This window comes from Panulirus ornatus, chromosome 11, assembly GCF_036320965.1.
Source record: "Panulirus ornatus isolate Po-2019 chromosome 11, ASM3632096v1, whole genome shotgun sequence".
Classification (NCBI taxonomy): domain Eukaryota; kingdom Metazoa; phylum Arthropoda; class Malacostraca; order Decapoda; family Palinuridae; genus Panulirus; species Panulirus ornatus.
Window position 1 is genome coordinate 59,263,929 of NC_092234.1, and position 6,000 is coordinate 59,269,928.

A 6,000-nucleotide genomic window follows, 5' to 3' on the forward strand; every position below is an offset into this window, starting at 1 on the left:
AACCTACACCTCTCTCCTTGTTTGTCCTGCAAGCAATGACAACACTTACAAGGAGCGTAAAAAAACTCAGATAGAAAGATAATACCTAAGAATAGGAAACACATCTTTTAAAGGTGATCCATATGCACACCAGAAACCAAATTTCCTAAAGAAGAAACCTCAGGCAAAACAGTGTAGATCCACTATGACTAGGCTCTGGAACTGTTAGGAAAAGGCATCAAATGAATGCAAAGACTTCATATGTTCACTTCCTCTCATCACAAGGCTTCTTAGAAAGGTTAAAGTAGAGATCAGCCTCCTCACATGATGGGTCATAACATACACCAAAGACCAGGTTGAACAAGTACAATGATTTTCTTAATCTAACTATAAATATTCCTTACCAGAAAAGGTTTCTCAGATTCCAAGGTAAACATATAAATGAGCCCTTAAAAAACTCTCATTTTCAAGAATCTATATGATTCAATGGGGGAAAAAAATTACTTCTTGAAAAAATCTTTTATTAGTAAATGACATATAAGTTATTCATACATTTAAATTTAACACGTAACCAAGAATTCAAGTTTTTTAATCTTAACCCATAAGTTATCATAAAAAAGAAAATTATTGTATTTTACTAACTAAAAGCTTTACCAGCCAAAAATGCTGATCTCTAGTTGTCCATGAGGTGACAATAAAAGGGCTTTCTATAGGCTTAATAATTTCAGACATAACCAAGACTTATACAATAAGTTATCAAAAGGAAGCCTTTTCTTGTCCTCAGATAAGCTAAGGAAATTGCCAAATGCACAGCAACTAACCCCTTACACATTTGCCAATAATTCATCCATAGTGTTAGCAGGCTAGAAATTACCGGCTGCTGGGAAGCTACACGTTTGGAATATCTTAATGGCGAGTGGAAATTATGTGGATGCATTATGGGAAGCACTTTGATGAGAATGGAGAGGTTGAGTAGTTCTGCCGCTCAATAATGTCATTCCACCATTTTTAGATGTTATTGTAGGATCATCTGTTTGGTGTATGTCCAAGTCCAGAGGTCAATGGCCACCAGGTCAACGCCAGCATTCAACCGAGTCTCTGGGATACATGAAATGTAGTTTCTGGCCCTCCTTAGAAGCTAATAGCTAAGGGACTAAATATGCTAGTATGTAAAATGTCAAGAGATTTTGAAAGGTCCCACATACACCTCAGTAGTGAAGCAACCATTTTCCTCAAATAAAAAATGGGAAGAGGTCAGGGCTCAATGTATCCATACCAAAATTTAATGAAAGGGACTCTTTTAGATCACTCTTACAAGAGGCAAAGTGTTACTAGTCTTATTCTTATTATGAAAAAGAGATAGAAAACAAAACCTAAGGCTTTTTTTCACATTTGAGTAATCACATTCTTCAAAAAAAGACTGAAAGCTTTCCAGATGAGTGGTATGTCTTAAGCAAAAGGCAAACGTAATGATAAACAGATGTTAGATGTTCCCTAAACCTCAACTTAAAGGGTGCTAGGGGAAAAAGCCATACAAAAAGATTTCACAATCCAGATCTTTTGGTCTGGTTAGCACAAAAAGTCTGGGAGGGATGTAAAGAAGTACTTTTACAATATGTATAAGAATGGTGGATGAATGGAACAGAATGACTGACGACATGATTAATGCATACAGCATGTATAAATCTAGGAGGTTGTGTGATACTTGAGGATGTTCAAGTGATGTGCCCTGCAAGTTTAAATCCAATCACCATACAGTACATATTGGTAATCACACAAAAAATCTACAAAGTGAAATGATGACAAATGTCAACACAGCAAGCTCAGCCCAGACTCATTACTAATATACCTTAATGAGTGAAAATGAAATGACATTTGGTAGCTTTACTGATGATCAATTCAACTTGAATGGTCAATATGATACATATCATGGATTATTAATAATTCTTTAAAACCAATCAATCCCCAATGACAAAAGTAATAATTTTGTGTGTAAAATCAGAATAAAAATACATTATAAATATAATCCGTATTCTCTTTTGATAAGTATTCTTCAAAAAATGTGTGAAAGTTTTGCTGAATCATAAATTCATGTTTTCATTCTCCCTTGATGACTTAGCATTACAAACCATCCCCAGAACTGTACCTGAATTCTGAACATATTAATCTGCTATCCTTGATTTTACATATCAAAATTACAATTACATCTACCCTCACTGTTTGATACCCCTCTTATTTTCTCACACTTCTAATTATTTTTTTAATAATATTTGATAATCATATCATGTCTAACAAAGGGCTGGATCAGTCAAGGAACACAGAAAACAGATTTAACCCTAACAAAGTTAAATTACTGGCACTGCATGTAAATAGGGCCTGTGAGAGACTTGTGGGTTCAGGTATTAGTTTTGATTCCAGGCTGCTTATATATGTCTAACAAAGAGCTGGATCAGTCAAGAAACAAAGAGTGATTCCAGGCTACTTAAACATAAAGATTTATAAGTAAACGTTCATATGTGAAATTTAGTCCAAGTTAATTGTTACAGCTGTGCTACTAAACACCCAACTACACAACTCCCCTCCTCAACTGGAAGATGTATCATTTTTATCTTTATCTGATATGTTTCAATATGTTTATCATCTTCAGAGTCACTCCCAAGGATATATAAATGAAAATTATGCATTTCTCACCACCTTCGTGCATCCATTTTGTTATGTGCATCTTAATGTACCACTTGTATATATATTCACCCACTTGCATCTGTGCATCAGCTTGTTTCTTGCTTCCCTCATATAGTTTTTGTTTTTCCACCCCTTTAATGCATTACAAGTTTCTTTGTTTATCAATGTACTGATTTTTTCATAAATACATATTCCCAATGGTATTATGAGAAAAGATACACATAAAGTTCATCAATAAAACTAACAACCATCGTGTCATTGTCACTCATCAACACTCATATTTAAGTCACTTACTAAAGATCTGCCATTATTTACCTTGCATGTCATTCCCCTTGTGTGAGTGTGTCTCTATGTATGTACAGAAGTAAAAAAAGTATTAAAACAGGCTATCAAACACTGTATCACCACTCAACTATGATTGTGGTAATCAGGATGGGCCAATATCAATAATTATAAAGCAATAAATACATGTAACATCACAATAAATGTCATAATGATACTACATAATATCTTCAGAAACTATGGAGATGTGGAACAAGGTGGACTTCATCCTAATATAAAAATCAAGTGCACCAGAACACTATATAAACAACCTGACACCACCACCTGCAGTGACATGTCAACATCAAGCTGGTTTTAGCACTGACCATTATCTTATCAGTGTACTCCCACCATTATTCTATTTCTCTCTGGGTAATTTAAGGCCCAAGTCATTTGTCTTTTAATTGTCATAATACTTTATGATATTCTTTCATTTCATAAGAGATACATTCTCAGCTTTACTATATTATCTAACTATGCAGGGAGTATATTAGCTTCAGAGACTAATCTAGCAAAAGCACTGTGAAATATAACATACATTTATTTTTTATTTATATTTATATTGCTTTGTCACTGTCACCCGCGTTAGCGAGGTAACGCAAGGAAACAGATGAAAGAATGGCCCAGCCCACCCACACACACATGTATATACATACACGTCCACACACACAAATATACATACCTATACATCTCAATGTACACATATATATACACACACAGACATATACATATATACACATGTACATAATTCATACTGTCTGCCTTTATTCATTCCCATCGCCACCACACCACACATGGAATAACAACCCCTTCCCCCCTCATGTGTGCGAAGTAGCGCTAGGAAAAGACAACAAAGGCCCCATTCGTTCACACTCAGTCTCTAGCTGTCATGTAATAGTGCACCAAAACCACAGCTCCCTTTCCACATCCAGGCCCCACAAAACTTTCCATGGTTTACCCCAGACGCTTCACATGCCCTGGTTCAATCCATTGACAGCACGTCGACCCTGGTATACCACATCGTTCCAATTCACTCTATTCCTTGCACGCCTTTCACCCTCCTGCATGTTCAGGCCCCGATCACTTTTCACTCCATCTTTCCACCTCCAATTTGGTCTCCCACTTCTCCTCGTTCCCTCCACCTCTGACACATATATCCTCTTGGTCAATCTTTCCTCACTCATTCTCTCCCTGTGACCAAACCATTTCAAAACACCCTCTTCTGCTTTCTCAACCACACTCTTTTTATTTCCACACATCTCTCTTACCCTTACATTACTTACTCAATCAAACCACCTCACACCACATATTGTCCTCAAACATCTCATTTCCAGCAGAATATATATATATTTTTCTTTCTTTCATACTATTCGCCATTTCCCGCGTCAGCGAGGTAGCGTTAAGAACAGAGGACTGGGCCTCTGAGGAAACATCCTCATCCAGCCCCCTTCTCTGTTCCTTCCTTTGGGAAAAAAAAAAAAAGTTAAAATACAAGGAGGGGAGGGTTTCTAGCCCCCTACTCCCATCCCCTTTAGTTGCCTTCTACGACACGTTAGGTATGAGTGGGTAGTATTCTTTCTCTCCTACCCCAGGGATATATATATATTCATATTTTTTTTAAATCTGGTAGTAAATCTTTTCTACTTCATATCAATAACTGTTCTACCAGTTCACCTAAACATAACCCTGGATATATGAATGGTGTAATGTGTTCATCCAGTACATTTAGGATAATTTTGGCCAATTTTGACATATTTCAAGGTTTTATCACATCAATTGTTGAAAGCAAATTTGATTTAGCTGTTTTCCACATAGAAGAGGCACATATTGACATGTGTAGCAAGCATAACATCAAGAATCATGGTAAATCTCAGCCCCAAGAAAATATTTGAAAACCTTTCCACACTTAGTAATTTACTACAGAACTGAAATACTAATTAACATCTACAAGTGCAAAAAATCTATCAAAATGACTTTCAATACAAAGCTTATCATCTAATATCAGCATGGCCTTAAACAATAACCATATCAAAAAACATAATATTCTTCCACTTGTAGTGGTGCGGGCTTTAACTTCATACCTACCTCTAATCTGAAACCTCTGACAAATTTGTCCTTTTCTTGATCACATGAACAAATATTCTCCTGCAAGTGATGGAAAAAACAATAATCAAGTGATACAAAGAAAGTAAAAAGAGGTTTATATGACAGGCACAGCAACTTGATCTGACAAACTAATGCATATCATTTTCTCTCAGCCTTTGGAAAACAATTGTGCATACTGAATTGATCTGAAAAATTATGGATTTTGTTTGACTAAAAAAAATAAGTAGTACAGAGGCAGAAAAATAATGATAAAGGAAAATGTTATGTTAAACATTGTAAAACACAGAAACAAATTAATAAAATTTATCATAACCTAAAGACACCTTACCAAACTTCCCCTTCAGGTAAAAATTTACCCTCTATTCAATGTCATTTGAAAACTATAAATTATACCACTTTTCACACAGGAAAAAATAATGTAAGATAATCCCCTGGTCTAATTCACTTCTACATAATATACTGAGCTCATCAATAAACCTTTAATCAAATCAGTAAATTATGTTACCAAGATGCTAAACTTATCAAATATTCTTTGAGCCTAACTTTATTCACCATAAAGTTGTGCAACATATTGCCTGACACGTACAGGATCAAGTGTACACCCCTAAAAACAGTAGCCACACCAACACATGTCATCTAACCATCAAAATATTACTCCTAAAATTACCTTTTCTTATCATGTGTTGCTTAAGTTTCTCTCGCTCTGAAACATGTCAATTACAACAGCTTTGCTGTGAGGGAAAGCGAAAATTGAGGTAAATCCTCCCACTAACACACAAACCAAAACAATAACATTCGAATTCTGTTCCAACTGGTATCTCGTCTGTGATTGGTGGAAGATGAATCCCCTCGACCAATGGTGTGTCGTCTTGCTCAATTTACGATAATTGAGTCTCTGTTTGAGTACAAATA

At 35.6% G+C, this 6,000-nt stretch overlaps 1 protein-coding gene across 4 annotated transcripts in view; it reads right to left on the reverse strand.

Moving 5' to 3' along the window:
• The window catches only part of RhoGAP54D (Rho GTPase activating protein at 54D), a 96,004-nt gene extending 90,090 nt beyond the window's left edge, over positions 1–5,914 (reverse strand). For 3 of the 4 annotated variants that reach the window (XM_071667180.1, XM_071667181.1, XM_071667178.1), the window contains exon 1: positions 5,756–5,913. The gene's annotated coding sequence lies outside the window, so the exon portion shown is untranslated. Of the gene's footprint in view, positions 1–5,067; positions 5,128–5,755 lie in introns of all 4 variants that reach the window. The other variant, XM_071667179.1, reaches the window with a different exon arrangement.
• Positions 5,915–6,000: the final 86 nt, after the last annotated feature.